This window comes from Panulirus ornatus, chromosome 72 (genome assembly GCF_036320965.1).
Source record: "Panulirus ornatus isolate Po-2019 chromosome 72, ASM3632096v1, whole genome shotgun sequence".
Taxonomy (NCBI): Eukaryota; Metazoa; Arthropoda; class Malacostraca; order Decapoda; family Palinuridae; genus Panulirus; species Panulirus ornatus.
The window spans coordinates 4838362-4859686 of NC_092295.1; the positions used below are offsets into that span (position 1 = coordinate 4838362).

The 21325-nt window shown below is 38.7% G+C and overlaps 1 protein-coding gene across 3 annotated transcripts in view; it reads right to left on the bottom strand.

Moving 5' to 3' along the window:
* Nucleotides 1–20703, bottom strand: part of LOC139748059 (uncharacterized) — a 108570-nt gene extending 87867 nt beyond the window's left edge. Inside the window, exons 1-2 of one of the 3 annotated variants that reach the window (XM_071660642.1) lie at nucleotides 20522–20703; nucleotides 8212–8270 (exon numbers count right to left, since the gene is read on the bottom strand). The gene's annotated coding sequence lies outside the window, so the exon portion shown is untranslated. Of the gene's footprint in view, nucleotides 1–8211; nucleotides 8271–10107; nucleotides 10248–20521 lie in introns of those variants that run through there. The other 2 variants (XM_071660641.1, XM_071660640.1) reach the window with 2 other exon arrangements.
* Between the last annotated feature and the right edge of the window lie 622 nt (nucleotides 20704–21325).

Here is a 21325-nt window from a genome sequence, read left to right on the forward strand (position 1 = left end):
ATATGTGTTGCAGTGTACAAATGATCATCATAATGATACCAGTTCTTTGTATTATCCACCGTGCAATGCATTGCAGGACATAGATACTATCCTGTTGTTACATAGACCATTGCCAGATGATGTCACTCCTCCTATCTATGTATACAAGAGATATCTGTCATACACCGGTGCAGATATTTTACAGTATCTTCATTAACTGATCATATCAGTTTAAGCACAATCCGACAAAACAGAGATCTTTCCTTATCACACCTTCCACATGAAAGGTTTGGTCTTAGTAGGTATCGTTATCAATAGGAAAATGTAAACTAGTAATATCTGTTCCTCTCCAGAATATAAGGTTTTAAGGAATAGTCCTCACCAAGTTGTTAAATCCTGTCTATACTGATTTCACATCATAGAGACTCTTTGGGGTATATAGATCTTCTCCACTGTAGCCTAACTATGTCCTCAAGAATTAGATTAAGTCTTATCCTAAGTCATATTAAAGCCCTAAAGTACTTACTTAAGAAAGTGGACAGCTCAACAATTGCTATGTTCACCGAAGTGGAAAACAAAGCGAACTGTATTCTAACCAAATTGGAGAGAACCAGTTGCCCCTCTCCTTCCTACAATAGACTGCATCTTAACCAAATTGGATAGAACCAGTTAGTTCTCTCCTTCCTATGCTGAACTTCCACAACAAGCTCTCTCCGCTGCACCAAGATAACCCCTCGAACAACCTGGCTCTCTCACACCGGATAACCCGGCGAGCCCTGTCCTCACCAAATGGAACACCCCAACAGGCTCTGTCCTCACCAAGTTATGTCGGTAACAGTCTCTGTCCACGGCGCCCTACAGAAGCCCGCCATCCAACGGCTACTTAAGTTGAAACCCAGAATGCGTCCCGCCAAGGGGCCAAGCACCTTCAATCCTTACACGACAATAAGAACAGGCAGCGACAACAACGACAATGGTCGCCAAGTAACATCTCTATGCCAAGTGCCTCCCAGACAACGACACTGTATTTGCAAATGAAAATGAAGGCCCATGTCTCTCTCTATATATCAAACGACGAAGATGAGATGAGATCGTTGCCAAGCTCGGGGATATGCTGCGTATATTCTCCTGTGTATATATTCACCAGATGCAAGTAGGTAAACAAAAAAGAACTCCAGTTTCTTTTGAAGGTCACGCCCCCCCCCCTTTTTTTCCAAGCTTGAGGTCTGAACCGAAGAAAAAGAATGTCTAAAAATTTTCTTCTTTCCATTTTCTGAAGATATGCAAAGGTTGGGCGATTTCTCTCTCAACGCCGTGGAATATTTCTTGTCATCAACGTGGGAAGTATGGAAGGGGATGAGAAAGGCTAATCCCGGTTTGACATATTGTGACAAAGAGTAGCAGACAGGAGAGTATTTCGCCACATATCTGCACATATTCGCCAACACCAGGAGAGACAGTGTGTATGTAGAGGGGGAGTATGTTTGGATAATGAAAATAAGGATAGAGAAGTAAGATACACAATATATATATATGTATATATATATATATATATATATATATATATATATATATATATATATATATATATATATATATATATATATATATATATATATATATATATAGATATATATATATATATATATATATATATATATATATATATATATATATATATATATATATATATATATATATATATATATATATATATATATATGATAGAAGAGAGCATGAGCGAGTGAGTGTAACACAAGTAAGAATAACTTTCTTATAGATATTCCTGTATTTCCAACATATAAACACAATACTATTTTCAGTGTTAGATGAAGCATATGACCTCAGGAGAGGTCATCCAGTTGACCTCGGTGAATGAACTGTAATGTTAAAGTTCAAAGGAATTTCAATTAGGGAGAAATCTAGAAAGAAAAGTTAGAATCCAGTCCTTAAAAGGAATGTGAAGTATTAAGTAAATATAATGAGGCTAATTCTTCAAAGTGTTTGATAATCGCAATCTGTATGCGATAGTTTTAAGTAAGAGTAATTGGATGTGAGAGGGCAAATGGGAAAGAGGTGATAACTTCATATTGTGGGAAGGGGTAGATGGAAAGAAGAGGGAGAGGAGCGAAGCCAAGTGATGCAGTGTGTATGAAGGGCAGATGTAGGGAGTGTACGCAAAAGTGCAAATTGATAAATTCTCGGTTAACTGTGGTTAGAAAGAGGAAGGAAGGATCCTCCACAGAGGAGCTTTTAGATCATTGTGGCTTAAATAAGGGGAGGGTGAAATGACTGAAGTGGTAGATAAATTAAATGAAAGGAGGGGAAACAGAGACCAGAGTTGCGGGTTCATTTGTTATAACTAGAAAAATTGCTCGTGAATAATCTATTAGGTCTGTGTATGATATATAATTCGTATATCAACATCACTCGGGTATAGATCAACATATATATATACACCCCTGAGGTATACTGTCAACGACAAGCTTAAGATAAGGTTGGATTATGCTGTTGTAGAAATTAGGTCGAGAAATGGATAGTTGAGACCAGACGGAATAGAAAGAGGAAAGAGAGTTTACTCTGTAACGTAGAGAACTTCAAGGGAGGAACTGATGTCAAACAGAAAAGAGGAACAGAAGAATTTGAATTAGGTTTGAGAGTTAACTAGAGCCCAGCACAATTTGTTCAATACAAAGTACAATATACTTTTGTAACAAGTTTTATACTGTAATACAGGGTTAGATTCTATATCCAATCCAATAATTTCTGAACAACTTACAAACTTATCAAGGAGGTAAATTCCCCCTGACATCATAATTTTCTTTTATTCAACATATACTCCAAGACATAAGATAGTGTATTACATGAAAATGAATGAATGAATAGCAATGCTCGTCGAGCCACATAGATCGACTGAATGAATGGGAATTTTTTGGATGAGTAATTTGGATCGAGCTGTCATTTATGAATCATAAAACGAAATAGAACAACAGAAGGATGCTGCCTTATCTGAATGATATTATAAAGACCCAAGTTACGGGTAGGCGTCCAGCATCCCGGACGCCAAGAAGTGAAAGTGACGGCTTCCGTATACGGCAGGTCAGCGTGGGATGTGGTGTGGGAGGCAGTGGTGGTGGTGGTGGTGGTATAGCTGCTGGTGATTGTGATGGTGAGGAGTGTTGGTGAGAATGTGGGTGAAGATATCACATACGTCATACGCAGAAAAAAATGAATGATATTTCGCAAAAGAAATCGATATGTAAGTGGGAGTTATGATAGAAATAAGAGTGAATGAGACATGGATGTGAATCACTAAGAGAGAGAGAGAGAGAGAGAGAGAGAGAGAGAGAGAGAGAGAGAGAGAGAGAGAGAGAGAGAGAGAGAGAGAGAGAGAGAGAGAGAGAGAGAGAGAGAGATGTGACTCAGTCTAACATATGTGAGGGACGACGGAATGTGGACATATTAGGCGAGGGTTTAGTAACATGTACTACACCCGAGCATCTGAGGGTCTCTCTCTGTCTGTCTGTCTGTCTGTCTGTCTGTCTGTCTCTCTCTCTCTCTCTCTCTCTCTCTCTCTCTCTCTCTCTCTCTCTCTCTCTCTCTCTCTCTGCTTATATCTTCATCTCTGTGTTTCTCTTTGACCCCAATTCTCTCGACGTTTGTATTTCTATGTATCTTTTGTTTCTTCTGACTCCCCACATGTCTCTCTCACTCTCCTTCTTCTCTCTGTTTCTCTTTCTTTTCCCCCTCTCTCCCTCTTTCTTTCTTCCCAGTTCCTCACCATTACACTACATATCTAATCATAAATTTTCTTAGCAGATATATCATGAAAGCTTACAGAATCAGTGTCAATACTTAGCATATCATCCCAAGATTTCTCAATATTTCTGTGTCTGTGTCCTTGAGTTTTGGCATATTTAAACGTATGTATGTAAGTTTGTTTGCGTATGCATGTGTGTGTGTGTGTGTGTGTGTGTGTGTGTGTGTGTGTGTGTGTGTGTGTGTGTGTGTGTGTGTGTGTGTGTGCGTGTGTGTGTGTGTGTGTGTTTGTGTGTGTGTGATTACTATTTTTGTGTTACGAGGAGAGAATTTTATACTAGTGTTGCCTTTTCTCTTAGCCTTCTATATATGTATCACGTCTTCATTCTTATGTATATATGCAAACACAAACACGCACACACACACACACACACACACACACACACACACACACACACACACACACACACACACACACACACACACACACAAGCACTTCAGCCTAAGCCAGACACCCATTCATCGACCAGCCTTATATGTGTGTGTGTGTGTGTGTGTGTGTGTGTGTGTGTGTGTGTGTGTGTGCATCTTCCGTTGTGTTAGGCGTTACTTTGTTTGTATTCGTGTAAGCGACCATCTCTACATGTTGGTACTCTTTGCTTAAATGTGTATATCACCATGAGCATTTTATAAGTGAGATTTTACATGTGTGCGATATGCGTTTCGTTTACTTGTGTGTCTGGAAATGCATTTTGAATGGATAAGTAGAATACATAGCTCATATGTCATATTCGCATATCGTATATACTTCTTAGCTCATAGTCTCTGTCACGTGAACATACTGTACCTATTTCATGTGTCACATTCATTTACGTGAACATACATCTATCTCATATATCATATTAAGTGTTATATGGATACCATTATATTTAGCCCAAATGACATAATCACTAACACTTTTGTGACTAAAAGTTTTCTCTTGAGTAGATACATGAGCTTTGGCCTCAAAGGAAATTGAAGCCTCCTGCTTGACTGAGAACATTTATGCAAAGCAGTTGCCAAGAAATTGCTTGCTGGTTGATTGTAGTCCTGGTGTTAGTTGTTTTGGTCTCTGTGTAATCTTCAGGGATCTCCTCACTTATATCCTTTCACTTTCTATTCATTGCATCTTCGTTGGCAGACTCTGTTGATCCTTATGTGGGGAGGTGATGCAAGTCATGTGTGTGAGTGTGTGTGTGTGTGTGTCTGTGTGTGTATGTGTGTGTTTGTATGTGTGTGTTTGTATGTGTGTGTGTGTGTATGTGAGTGGATCGAAGTATGTCTTGATTTCAGATTTATTGATTATCTGTATGTTACTGATATGAATACGCCCTTTTAAGATATCAACATTATGGAATATTTGGATGGTATTCATAAGAGTCTATACAGTAACCATTAGTTTTGAGAACGCTTTAACTTGGAGGATTCATGAAAGCTGATTATAATAAAAGACAAATAAAGTACTTGTAAAAATAAAACATATACAAAACATAATTCATGATACGAAATGAGAATGGCTCAGTCAGTTTTCAAACCATTATCATCAGCTTTTAGAATATTTCAACTTAAGAGTATATATGAAAGTTATTTATGAATTACAAAAGACTTGAAAAAAATATTTGTAAAAACACATGATTTCCAAAACATGATTTAGAGCTAGTAAAATATAATGTCCTAGTTAGGGATGTAGCTCCCATATCTTTATAATTTTGGATACAGATTCATTCTTGATTTTCTAAAGTGTGTGGAAGCACCAACGGCGAGGGCAGGTGTGCGGTTAGGGCCGTTACTAGTTAGGGTAGGGCAAGAGTACATCTTAGATGGGGGTCAAGTCGTTCATAATCATACTTTCGAACAGACCCATCGTCCGCACCGTGAGACGGTTATGGGATATATCAAAGATAATAAGGAAAACTGGAAGCAAAAGCCAAGAATTTAATCGCCTTAAATTGTTTCGACTGATTATTCTTCAGGAAAGTAATGATGAATATTGCTCTGACGAAGACACTGTCGAAAAGATTGTATTCTTAGCATTTGATCGCAGTTTCCTTTTCCGCTTTTAACCCAAGTGTTCTCGTGATTAACTTTCTATGTGTTTTACATATGAGAACCATGCTTTGATCACCCTCTGTATAGAGGGAGAGTGGTTCTACCTACCCGAGGCTGTAGGTCAACTGCGACACACGAGTACCCTAGGCGACACTCATCATAGCATGGGACAGTGAATGTACTTGTTAAGTGGGAGGTCAGATGCTACGCATGTGTACCCTCGCTAGGAGCCCTCGTACCTTGACGCAGTGAGTGATCTGGGTCTTTGAGATCGAAAGCCAACCACGTTTATCATCTTTTTCATCCATCGGACCCTATAGTAGATGGGTATGCCATTGGTTGGCATCAAGCACTGAGCTATACCCTCGCCTTGCCAACTGTAAACCATATAAAGACCCATACACTAGTTCTCACATATCTGAAGTCATTCTGAGTGGACCAGTTCAAGGCTAACAGTATATCAAAAAGATTCATTTAAAGATATATATATATTTTTTGGTAAGGGATCCTACGTCTGCTTAGTGAAATTAGAATCACAGAGTTGCTGATACAACTGTGTTGAAATAGCAGAAAAAATAAAGTTATAAATTAAGAAGAACATTCTGATGCGCAAAGTTATGTGGAATGTACAGTTACTGACAAGCTAAACTGAGTTTTATAGAAGTTATAATGACGGTTATTCGACAGTAAGAGAGAGAGAGAGAGAGAGAGAGAGAGAGAGAGAGAGAGAGAGAGAGAGAGAGAGAGAGAGAGAGAGAGAGAGAGAGAGAGAGAGAGAGAGAGAGAGAGAGAGAGAGAGAGAGAGAGAGAGAGAGAGAGAGAGAGAGAGAGAGAGAGAGAGAGAGAGAGAGAGAGAGAGAGAGAGAGAGAGAGAGAGAGAGAGAGAGAGAGAGAGAGAGAGGAGAGAGAGAGAGAGAGAGAGAGAGAGAGAGAGAGAGAGAGAGAGAGAGAGAGAGAGAGAGAGAGAGAGAGAGAGGAGAGAGAGAGAGAGAGAGAGAGAGAGAGAGAGAGAGAGAGAGAGAGAGAGAGAGAGAGAGAGAGAGAGAGAGAGAGAGAGAGAGAGAGAGAGAGAGAGAGAGAGAGAGAGAGAGAGAGAGAGAGAGAGAGAGAGAGAAACAAATCTCGAAATTTATCAGAAAGTCGGCGATGATATAATTTGTAAACAAACAGAAACTTTCAAAGACGAGTTTGGGCAACGCTCTTCATGGGTGGGACTGCATGACTGTATGTTTTATAATCACAGGACTCATGGTTTCTTGCAATACAGGTTTGTACAATGACTTATGGTTAAATCACAGAGCTGTGAAATTTCTTTGCACTTTTCTTTACATCTACCTGCAAGCCTTCAAGGAGATTTCTCTATCTGCTGTCTTGATGTTTTATTCATTAACACATTAAACAGATCTCCTTTCACGTAATAAGTCTTAATCAATTCTTTTTTCATGAATGCTTGTTTTACATTTATGATACAAGATATATCATGGTAATCAAATACTTATATATATATATATATATATATATATATATATATATATATATATATATATATATATATATATATATATATATATATATATATATATATACATATATATATATATATATATATATATATATATATATATATATATATATATATATATATATATATATATATATATATATATATATATATATGTGTGTGTGTGTACATATATTGATATATGTTGATATTTTCGTGTTTTTTTATATGGCATTTCTTTCCACTTTCCAAACTTTTCACATGTAATCAACAATGGCTCGAGTATCACCTTTTCCCTCACCGTTCATTCACCGCCTGTGAGATTGATGATCTGCCTTCTATTTCCATCGTGGGGTTGTGGGAGGACTGGACGACCAGGTTATGTAGCAGCGAGTGGAGAACAATCACCATTGAGGAGAGTACGACCTCTCCAAGGATAGCAGGGGTTAGAGCCATCGTTAACGACCCGCTGGCACTATAATGAGGTGGTTCGGTGTGGAACGACTTACACGGTGAGTGATGCGACAATCGAGACTGCTCTGATCACAGGGCTAAAAGTCCGATAATGTCAGGTATACAAGTACAAGCTACAAGGAAACAAAGACAAAAATACTCTGCCTTTCTTTTTTGTGGTCAAATGAACACGCTTGACACATCTTTCTCAATTCACATATCGAGTCTTTTTTTTATATATCAAGGAATATAATCAAAGGTACAAGTTATACACCAAACCTTTCGTCGATAAATAAGACCATACATCTCTTAAAAGGGACTTTCAAGTTTCAGAAATATGTGGATGAAACAATATACTCCAACTAGACAGTTCAAAATACTCTTGACTGGCTCGCCCCCAAACTTATCAAGGAAATTGACATAGAACTTACCTTACTGGAGATACGGATTTGCCAGCTTTCGTTCTGATAGATTCAACTCTCGTCTCAGTCTGCAGGTTGAGAGATATCTGTATCAGTAATGCATCTCTCACATACAGAATATCAACTCCCAAGTTACTCGACTTTTAGAAATCAGTATCAAATTCATCAAGATGATAAGATATATTTAAATGTACCCAAAACTCATGTTAGATTTATGAACTAAGTAAAGTTTACCAAGGAGGGGAAATGTGGCCTTTAAAATGATACGAATTTATAGAAGAGTAAATAAGCTTTAAGAACATTAAGTAGACGACAGTATATAGTTTTGCATATTCTGCCCCAGAAGAACTTTCTGTAAATGAGGTGTTGATTTAGAATTGATATAGGTTCTGGACATTAACTAGATTCTGTCAAAACTCTTAAGTACAGAGAGGTAATTGTATAGGTGCATGCTTTCGTCTGATTATTCAGAGATCTGTATATGAATGTGTTGCTAAGGTAAGCATGAATGTATAAATACGTATTGGTGTATCATACATTATTTCAACGTACTGAGCTGAAATGAAATCCACAGAATTAACAGGGGATGCACAGTAGGGTGATATATTAGGGTGATACGTTTGGATGACCTAATGAGCTAACATAGAAGGATGATATAGAAAGATGAAACCACGTTTGAGTTATGCATCGTAGGATCCAACAGGTGACCTATATAGGTGACATAAAAGATTGATCTAGGAAGGTGACCTAACTGGGTGTTATATCAGGTAAAGCTCATTGTTGGCATTTCAGGCTGACACACAGGATGATATGGTAAGATTACTCCGTAGGGTGACAAGATAAGTTTACATGATAAGGCTAATCTACGTACTGTGACTGGATGGCATGAAAAGGTGAAACTAGAGGGTGTCATAGCTAGACGATCAGTGAGGGTAGCGCAGAAGGCTGGCGTATAAGGGTAACACAGGAGGCTGACATATAAGGGAAATACAGGAGGCTGACGCATAAGGGTAACTTGCTAGGGTTGATACGATGTCCTTAGGGTGTCATGCATCGGCCACATGGTAGCGCTGATACATGATGCCCCTACAGCGGGTACGCAAGGTGTGGAATCTACTGACCTTGAGACTCAAATTAACTTTCACATAATAAGTACGTCTGCAAACATTCCGTCGTCCCACCCAGACCTTACCCTTCCCTCTCCACCACAACCCTCTCCTCCGCCCCCTCCTCCCTCACCATTAACTGTGGTGGGTACGTAACCTCACCCCCAACAAACCGAGACCCACCCATCCCCACGTTCTTAATATGGAGAGTTATTCCCAGCGACATGCGAACGCCTAATCAACTACTCCGTAGGCAGCCCCTTAATCATCCCTTGCATATAAAACGAATACCTACTCAACTATTCCTTAGATAACTCCGATCACCAGGAATATTTACCTAATCACCATAGATATCTATCAAAACATTGCATTCATATTCCAAAAACTACTTGCATATACAAAACTTAGCATAAATATACATAATCTCTATTGGATGTATACACTCCAATCATTTCATACACTCCAGTCACCTTACATATTCCGGGATTAATTCATGTATATTTCTCTTCACTACATACATATTCCTTTCTCATTCACGGCAAAAACCTCAAACTTCTCTCCAACTTGCTTCCCAGAATGAACTTCTTTTGAAAACTTAGAACCAGGTCAACTTGTCACGAACATCTATGTGATATGGCTTAAACTAAAAACAGTAACTAGAGAACACTATTCCCTTAGGCTGTACCATATCTACTGTCTTTACTGTACCTAGATATGACACCGCATCAGCAAGAAATAGATACGTAGCCCTCTAAAACCAACTAGATTCTATACTTGCACAATATATCTCTAAACTCACCGGTACGCAAGCACTTGCCTTGTCAAACGCCACACCACAGGAACACTTCCTTTCACTCTACACCCACCAGCAGAGGTTCTGCGGACACCTGCTTACACCCGGAGCCGCGGCAGTACACTGATGACCCCACACCAGACGCGACACCCCCTCATATGTACGCCCAAACGAGCGAAGGTCATTCGAGCAATTTACCTCCCTTCTCTCAACCTCTCTATAGAAGGTTTTTATAGAAGCATAGGTTTGTGTGAGAGAGAGAGAGAGAGAGAGAGAGAGAGAGAGAGAGAGAGAGAGAGAGAGAGAGAGAGAGAGAGAGAGAGAGAGAGAGAGAGAGTTGGAGGAGAGATTCAGGAGATGGGGATCCGTTGGAATGAATATGGGACGTAGAAGAATGAAATGAGGCAATTAAGCTGAGGGAACCACCCTCAAGGATAACCACCTATAGCTTGTTTAGGACGAGGTAATTATATGTCTGTGTGACTGTCGCCGTCTTTGACTTCGCAGCCGCATTGTCTCACGGAGAATGTCATTATGTGGTGTTGGAGAGTCATTACGGGGAAAAAAACATACATAATGAGTCAGAGAGAGAGAGAGAGAGAGAGAGAGAGAGAGAGAGAGAGAGAGAGAGAGAGAGGGAGAGAGAGAGAGAGAGAGAGAATGTTGAATGAAGAGGTTGTCCTATGCGCCTGTATCAGTCTTATAGGTAAGGTCCCTGAACAGTCATGATGGAAAAAAAGGATATTAGACTACTTAAAGAGTGTTATTCTACAAGCTAACCATGTTAATGTTAAGGAAATGGCGTTGACAGGATGTTTTTTCTCTGTTTCTTAATAACTCCCGGAGCTCGATGGCACGACCCTTGAACGCGATGGTGAACGACCTTTGAACACGACGTTGCGACCATTGAATACGAACGGTGAACAACCTCTGAACTCGACGGCACAACCCTTCTGTTTTATCTCTTCATTCATTATGTTCTGTCACTCTTCCTTTGCTTCCATCTGTTATCAAGATCGTCAGAAATACACAGGAAGCGATATTCTCTCTCTGACCAGATATTCTTTCATTTAGACTCTCTCTCGCAAGACTTCCTGCCTCTGTTGCACCCTTCTGAAATAAGCATTTGTAGTCACATTTAGGCCAGAGAGTGTGCTGAAGCCCTGGTGACCTCTCTATAGGTCAAACGGGGTTATGGGAGGGTGCGTCGGGTCGGGCCGTGTTGTGTTTGAGGATGAGATTAATATTTATATGTTGTTGGATGAGTTCACCATCCGCGTTAACCCGTCCCCTTAACCTAATGTTTATAAGGTTTCCGTTTTCTTCCACAAGGCTTCGAATCAGGTTCCATAAATCTTTCACTGTTATATTCATTTTGTAGTATTTCTTAATGTTTCTGTTCTTTAGTTTCTCTTTCTTTTTTTATCTGCTGAGTTCCATAAGAGCTTCGTAAAGCCATTAGGATAATTCCTTTACTAATCCTATGACCCGGGTCGTAATTACTCTAAACTCATTATCCACATCATTAGCGTCTCGAATACTATTCATTTGGAAGTTAATTAGTCTTAACTGTTAATCACAGTAACTAATCACTCTCACTTGGTTAACGAAAGGAGGATTAATTGTCAGGTTTAGATATAAACGTAATCATTCAAATACTTATAAGCTACGAGGACAAACCGACAGATGGCACTGATTATGCAAAACTGATCTTTGAATGATATTATTCAAATATTACTCCATTTTATTAGCAGCACAGTAATATATATATATATATATATATATATATATATATATATATATATATATATATATATATATATATATATATATATATATATATATATATATATATATATATAATTTCTTTGATTCTCTCTGTCACTATCTACTTGTCTGTCTGTCCATCTGTCTCTCTTTTTCTCTCCCTATCTCCCTCTCCTCTCCCACCCTCTACACACTCCCATCTTGTCGCGTCAACTCGTCGCATCTGTCAATCTCACTGTCATTCGCTGTCAGATCATTTGTTGAGAACCAATTACGGACCTCAAGTGGTGCCGTTGCTCGTCTCGACAATTTGTTATACTAATTTAGTGACTGAATGTTATCACTAAATCGTATTTCCCCTTTAGTGACAGATGGTACCCTGCAATAACAAAACAAGCCCATATGATTTAAGGTCTCCTAAAGAAGATGCAATCACTGTGGCCGAGAATAGGCGAGAAGTGACACAGTTAAGCTGTTTAATGTTCCTGTGTAAAAATAGAATCATTGCAGATTTCAGTAATACTAGTATTAAAGTAATTCGGGAAATTACTCATGTTGCGCATGAGATTTCCTTTGTTTCGTGAGATGATTGTCTTGACCACCAAGCAACTAACTTCACGTGTTGATACTTAGAAATGTTTTTTTCTTTTTGTTACCAGGCGAAAGAGATCTAGTGTATGATATACTTTCCTCTATATCCTCTCTTTATAATGATGTTTTGTAAGTATTTTGAAATAAGGCTAGTGTTTTTATCTTCAATTGTTAAATTCACTGTAGTAAGTATTATGACAATTCTATCATGAGACTCGTCTGATCATGAACAGAATATATTGTCGCATCAAACAAAGAATGTTACCCATCTAAGGAGGAGGTAGACGTAATGATAAAAGTTACCTCATTACCCCCTTTCAAGAGGGGTGTTGTAATGGTATATCCCCCTTTGAGAAATAAATACTGTAATGCTGTAATTTTCCCCCGTTATCCCCTGTAGGAAGGGGAACTGTAATGATGAAAGCTACCCCCCCCCCCCCCATAGACCTTATCCCTTCCCCCTTTACGAGGGTGGGTACTGAAAGTCAAAGCCTTATGCCATTTAGCAAGAGGGACTATAATGAGTCTGTGTCTTTTGGATACCTGTTTGCATGACTTCCAAAGGGAGTACTTGGAAGCACGCATACGCCCTGCTTGCATGCAAAGCAGCCACACCCTGCATGAGCACAATAAAGGCCTGTTGGTCACAGGAACCTGTTGAAAAATCGCCATTATCATCCTCCATGTCGGGCAGGAGCTTGTACTATTGTTAACCTCAGGTAAATCACCTCACTGTGTGAGTCCATGTCATCGTCCGCTGAGCTGTGCACGTGAAGCACACATGCACATACTTCCCGCACACGTGCAAGGGAGCGAGGGCTTGTATTGTTCCAAAGCCCTAGTTAATGATTTATGTAGGTATTGTCGACATTCCCCAGTGTTATACTCCCCCTATCAACCTTACAATCAAACTCCACACACACACACACACACACACACACACACACACACACACACACACACACACATACACAGTCTTTTCCCCTCGACATATATTCATCTCTACCCTTCAACTCATCATCGAGTTCCTTATAGTATAAATATTTTTAATACGATGCAAAGGTAATTCATCATGTAGACAGTTGTTTCTGTGCCAAGTTTTAGTATTTCAAGTGTTGAGATCTGTTCAGCGTTTGAGTCAATATACACATGATTAAACATATATGAGAAGAGTTGGATAATAATGGGAATGATAGTAATGATGATAGTGATGATAATAATAGCAATGATAATGATGATAGTAATAATGATAATCATAATAATAATAATAATAATAATAATAATAATAATAATAATAATAATAATAATAATAATAATAATAATAATAATAACAATAATAATAATAATTATAACAATAATAATAATAATAATGGTAATAATGATAATGATGATAATTATAATGATAATGATAATAATAATAATAATGATAATAATAATAATAATAATAATAATAATAATAATAATAATAATAATAATAATGATAATAATAATGATAATAATATTGATGATAATGATAGAAATAATAATATTGATAATAGTAATAATAATAATAGTAATAGTGATAATGATAATAAAATGATAATAATAATATCATTGATAATAATAATGATAATAATAATGATAATAATAATAATAATAATAATAATAATAATAATAATAATAATAATAATAATAATAATAATAATAATATAATGATAATGATAATTACTATTATTATTGATATTATTATCATTATCATTATTATCATTATTGCTATTACTATTATCATTATCTTTATGAGTAGCTTTACTGTGATTGTGATTTATCATGATTTCAATTAATATTTTTGATATGTGTCAACGTGAAAAGTTCCTGTAAAACTTATTTTATGTTTCATCTGTCCAATTCATACACATATTGATAGGGATAGGATCCAGTATTACAACCAAATTCTTCATCTTGAATGATATCTCTTCTCCAAGACGTTGCTGCCTCTCTTGTCATCTTGCATAAGAAATATTCTTATCTAATTAACCATACATCTCTTTATACCCATTCCATATGTACTCCCAGCATAAACCATTCAACGTAGAATGATCTTCGTCTTTCTGCTGTCTTCTCCTTCCCGTCATATGATGCTGTTATCGACTCTGATATCTTCTTATTGAAGAACTTAGATTAGGCCTACTACCACTATGCTAATGGATCTGCCTCCAAGACCAGGGGCCTGAGATCTCTTTGAATACAGAGAAATGTACCTGGCCCTCATCTCTGAATGCACCCAATGCAATATGCAATGCAGTGAGTGGCATTTTTCGTATAACGAAACACACTTTTATGACAGCGATGGCTAAGCACCCCATTATCTTCGCCGCCAGTGCAGTTCCTGTGTTGGGTAATACGTATGGCGATGAATGGGATGATCATATGGTAAGAAGACATTATTATTGCACTGGGGAACCCCACCACGGAGGTCTCATATATGGCTTAGTTGGGTAGATGACCACATTAGGAATACCTGGAGGGATAATGCCCTACGAGACACAACCTTAGTTTTATACCTGACCCTTACACTGCCCTTTCTCATCTGTGCTCCTTCTATCCTTTCATCCACCCCCTAAACACCCTCTTAAGCTTCCCTTAAGCCCTCCCTTCTACCCTTCCCTCGACTAGGGGAATACTAACACTCGCCTGTAATATGGACAGTGACAATGTGAAAGGCTTGAAGGTTGGAAGTGAAAGTATTGGTCCAATGTGACCACAGGTGTTACTAGGACCGATAGGATTACACGGTACACCTTCCGGCGACACTTGACGCGCAACACATAATCTTCTTTAACAACTAAAAACACACAGCATATGGCAGCAACAGCTGCTTCGCGTGCACGACTAACTCGTCTGTTCGCTCAACACAAGAGCTGTTTTCTCATATCTCAAGATCTAGTCATATAATCCATTCCTGACACATATACTTTCGAAATTCAAGCTTATATAAAAGAAATTAAGGATTGATTATCGAATATAAATGAAATCAAGTAGTTTTCCAAACACTTGTTTACAATTATCTTGACCTTTTCAGAAACGTTCATTCATGTAGTTCATACACCACTCTACCATACTATACTGAAACAGTAAGAACACAAAATCATCACTTGTACCATCATGACACTACTGACAAATTACGTGCATCATCTTTTCGTCCATGTACTTTCCCACTACTGTATAGGAGCGTTAAATACTATCTCTAACATTACTCTAAATAGTCTCTTCATACAGGCGACATATACCATCTTTCCGTAACACATCATCACCTCTATGTTTCATTTTTTTTGTAGAAAATATATCAGTTTCGTCTCTCTTCACGCTTACTGCTTATCATTACCACACCAGTTCTCTTGATCATCTTACATAAGGAGTTATCATCATCACACAGTCCCGTTCATACTAATACGTATTCACACTATCTTCTTAGAGCTTCTCCGTGTCGTCACCTCGAACGGCTACTACGTACCAACCCTCAGAGCTTACTATTACCAACTCTCTGTATCATATTTTCATGCTGTCTTCGCTACAGTCCTGTTTCATCTCATCTTTACACATACACACCATTTGTACATCATACAACTCCATAAATAGTTACAAGCGTTCTTTTTACCCTCTTTACTTATACGAGATGGTCCTTCCTTCACGAGTAACTAAAACCCCAAACTAAGCAGGAAAGAAAATGCATCTTTAGTAGCCATTAAGAAATCTTCATGTCTTGAGAAAGCTTTACGTGGGTATAATAATGATCTCTGGTGACAGGGAATGTAACCATGACCTGAAAAATACCAAACTCACTGGAACTCTTATGTAATGGAGATCTCTTCGGGTACGAAGGTAAGATGCATTCACATAAAAAAGAAGTATCTTTGGAATGTTGAAGAATCGTCTGGTGCATTTTTAAGGGTATACAAGGTTTTAGTAATGGCGTCGTTCTTCCGTTGGTGCTTAGGTCTTTAATGAGTTCGAAGCCCTTCGTGTGGGCGTAGGGCAATGCTCCTATATATCAGATCTGTGACACAGAGCCCTCAGGACCTACTTCACAGCCGATCCGCAACCACCACCACATAGTCGACTTTCCCCAACTTCTGTTAGCATAGTTTAGGGTCTTGTTATGGCACTCACATGCAGTCAGGATGACAGCTGTCCGATGTTTGCATTGTGAGAGAAAATATTTGTAGATTTGTCGAACACATTTTACACCTACATGATAGATTGTCTGGGAGACGCGAGAGGCAACGAGAGTGAAACTGAGTGAGGAGAAAGCAGGCGTGATCTGCAGGACAACTAGGCCTGGTATGTGACCAGTGTACGAGGAGAGGATGGACGAGTCAGATGGAGAATCCAGCTAACGCCAGAGTGAAAATCTGCTTGCATGAATGAACAGGAAAGTGGCGTGAGGATGTCGGAGGAAATGTAAACAAAATTAGAGGTAGAGTCAATTTTGAAACGAGTCTGATGTTTCTATTAACGAAGTTATCCAAGAAATGAGATAGACGAAAACGAATGATGTTGTGGGGGAGTGAAAGATAAAACAGACAAGGAAGAAGACAGAAGATGAAAGTTGAAAGGGCAGGGATGGGAGATAAAAAGAACTCATTGTTAAAGATCAGGATGAAAAATATTAAGAGCCTTGGAAGATAGGAGGGGCTATGGTTCAAAATATTAATGGGTTAGGAAGACAGATGGGCTAGCATTGAGGAACACAAACGGTTACACTTAAAGAAGACATAATGAATTAATTAGGAAAACAAGGGATGATAGATAAGGTAGAAAAGAATAATAGGTGAAAACTTGAACCTCTTGGTCAGGAAAGAAAGGGTGTATACAGAGATGAAATGTGAGGAACTGATGTGATTAGAGGTAATAGAGAAAGAGACGAGAGTTAAACAAGACATCCCTTTTGAGGTGAGATTGTGAAGGACAAAGTATGAATCCCAGAAGCACAAGTTAATTAGTGTCTAAGTGGTCACCTCACACAAGTCTGACAGTTTGTCTCTCCTCTTTTCACAAATTTTTCACTTCTAATCAAGAGAGATCAAACAAACGTATTCCTACTATAATGAAAGGATTAAATGAATCGTGTGTTTTCTTTAGTCATGTGTGGTCGTACAGCAAAAAATACGTTCTTTGCTTAAAAGACCAAAGATTCAATTACTTAGCTTTGTTTTATCAAATCCATACATCTGGTTTACCTAGGCCTATTGTTGATAAATCCATAGAATTTTATAGACCAGGGATCACATAATGCAGTATATCCTAAACCAAGTTTAGTATCCTATATCCTCAATGAATAAAATTATATCTAAGTAGACTGTACTATAACTGATAATGAAGCGTGAATCATTCTCCTTTCACCGTCGTAGATTATCGTCACTGATTAGGATACCACTTCTCCTCCATGACCTGGGCTACGCACCTTAAGTCTTTCACTCTCCCTCTTATTTATGGGGCAACAGAGTGTCGAAGGTCAACTCCCGGGGAACGGAATGTTAAGTAGTGCTTATATGAGGCAAGGATACCCGCTGGGTAGGTATAATACGGCAGCGTTCCTTTGGGATGTGGATCTAGTGAATTGATGTGGGAAAGGAATGTTCCACAGGTACAAAACAAGAAGATATGGTGATGGATTTTTTTTTTTCAAATGGGGGAAAACCTGGAGTTGATTAGCTTTATGGAAAAGAAGATAGGATAATAGAATCTTAAATGAGAAGGTACGATTGTGATGGTATGCTTCATAGGAAAGGTGGAGAGGTGAAGAAGTGTTATATAGGCATGGATATGATTTGATAGTTTTATATAGAGAGATGGATACGAGAAATGTCTATACATCACGTTTTTGAGAGTTTATGAATTCGACAAACATACCATATCACCCTCACTGTATCTAGAAAAAAATCAAAATATCTTCATAATGTATAGATTATTTGTGAGAGCGGTAAATTAAACCTATAACAGAATTCTTTCAAGCGTAGAGAGAAATTACCCTAGATTCACCAGACTCCCATTGTTATGTGTAATTTTCTGCTTATTACATGCCAACATCTGTTCAGAAACGACGGTACATCTCTCGACGACAGGAGAAAGTGGTCCCTACTCCCCGTCAGCCAAGCCACAAAACAGAGATACGGGCATCTTACCGCAGTCTAAGCTGCACATTGCTCCTTGAGGCAGACCAGACACAAGACTTTTCCCATGTTTTATTTGTTTTTATTACACGTGACCTAAAGAGTTCGTGATTCATACCTCTCATGACCCCAGATAGTCGGTTCTACGCTTGTTAGGAGGACTGGTCACGGCCTCTAGTCTAGAAAGCTATTCATACCGTAATTACAGAAACAGAGTAGTCTACAACCTTATCAACCTTATCAAAGGATGAATCCATACACTACTGTAAACAGTTTACCCAATCAGAATCATGCAGTAAGCATCAGATTGAACTCTGTAAACTGGGTTTAGGAAAGGAGATTAGAAAAGGGGATCAGAATAGTACATTAGTGTCCAATTGCTTGAGAGATAAGAGAGATTGACAGCAAATGAATCATGTGGAATGTTACAGAGAGATTTCCGAGGGAAAACAAATAAAGATCTTTTTCAACAGAAGAATAAGAGCTTTAGCCAATGACGAATGGCACTAAAATGACCTAAGAAAGGTGAAAGTAAGTATCATTACCCTTGACAAAGAATGCTCGGTAATATGTTACTTGTAGCAAGAGATTACTTGAGTTCCCTGTAAAAGATGACAACTGATTGCAGCCTACAAAATACCAAGGTCAAGGACAAACCTCAAGCTCTCGTAGGACACGTATTAAGGAAATTAACGCACTTAAATGCCCTATGGCATAGGTCCTTCACTAGCTGCCAACTCATTCATCCTGGCACTTACATCTCTCATTCGCTGGCTCCCGGTACGTACAAGGCCAGGAGATAACTATTACAATATCCTACGAAGTCCTTTCTACAAATATAATATATTCATATTAGTCAAGGCATTTATCAACTGGATTGAATATACAGGAATTAAAGCATTGACTGAATGTTGATATCATAACCATTACTCTATTATTTACGCAAATTACAGCTCTTTGTATATCTGTGAGCTGGAGAGTGAGTTTAGAGAGGCATTTCATTACTATGTGTTAGAAACTTGTAGAGAAAAGCACCAGTTTCTTCTGAAGTGACAGTTAGATATATCATTGTGGGGCGCTGGTGCACTTGTTTCTGAGAACGTTTAGAGATTCATGATGAGCTGTGTTTTTCATTGCTTACCAAGTCCTTTCGTTTTCTCTTACGACTTATTGTAACATCAAATCCTATTATTACTATCATCCTTGTCACCACCCTCGTCTATCTCATTCTAGTTTCTCTCATCCACATATTCCTCGTCATTCTCTCGGGCACCAACAATCACCAGTTAGGAAGGACTATTATCTCGAAGTATTTTCCCATAATCACCATCATACCTCATCATGACAGACTATATAATCAACGCCAGTCGCAACGTTCTACACTCATCCGCTCACAGTCATGTCTTATGGTGTCATTTAATCACCTCACCTCATCCTTATATTCCCATAAATATCACCATCAACTAGACCATCGTCCAAGCTATCATCAACCATCAGTGCTTGGTGCCTCGGGGTCTCCACACCTTAGCATCATCAACAAGAAACATCAATAGTCTCAGAGAGAAAAAATATATCTTTGGGGCCACTATCTATGCTGCGTTGAAATTTCCACTTCGGCATCAAAATCTCCAAATCGATTATCGTGTTATTTACCTTCCTGGAGAACGTTTGTGGCGCTGTCTTGCGTTACTACAGACTCTAGGGTGATGCTGGGTTCTAGGGGTGAGTGATTACCAGTGCTAAGTATATATAGTAGTCTCTGGCAGAGAAATAGAGAAATTAGCCTTTTTGGGCCTTTTTCTGGTGTTTTCAAAATTAGATCCGCAAAGGTATGGAAAAGTTTCTAGAGGCTCCCCAAACACACTTTTGAGCTTAGACACTACAATTTGTAAACAACTGTATATCAGAGTTACCCGAGGGTGGGGGTGGGGGTGGAGCGTCCTGGGAGGAGTAAGTAGTCAGGCACTCGCCAACAGAAAACGGGATGTGGGCCACCGTTGCCAGCGCTGGTGTCCGGGCGACGCCCACCAGCCAACCCGCGGCAAGCCTCAACACACTACACTACACCGACCGAGAGCTGAAGCCCCACTGAAGGGGAGGAAGACAGCAGGCTTGCCTGGGAGAAAGAGACACAGAGAGAAAGATGTGTAGGGGGCGTGGGTGGGAGGCTGGTTCCAGCGGCCTGGGAGAGGTCACCAGCGATTGATTACCATGTCAAGTACACAGATGACCCTTACAAGCATGGTAATCTGCAGGATAATGTACATCATATTAGTGGATAAATTAGATAGGTCAGTATACGCTAATGACCCTCACAGTGAACATTCAAGCTAATTAATCTGAAAGGGAAAGTTTTGGTTGTTTTTAACCTTTATCGAAGAGACAGATGGCATTTATAAGACAGTACTTCATTAATTCGTATGTTACATTGGTCAAAATAAAGTAATTAATGTCAAATCAAAAACATAATATGCTTAGAATGAATACTGACAGCTGTTTTGAAATCTTTTCGTTTACATTTACATCATTTGATTTCTCATTGCAATGGAAAATGTTAATCCTAATAAGACCCAGTGTAGTTACTCATTTACAAGTCAAAGCTCTCGGGTGAAGGGAAAGTGGATCCGTATGTGTGTGGGTGGTTCAATGATGGTGTAGAATCGACAGAGTTCCTGCTCCTTCCTACGCACATAGCTTTATTTATGTCTCTGATCCTG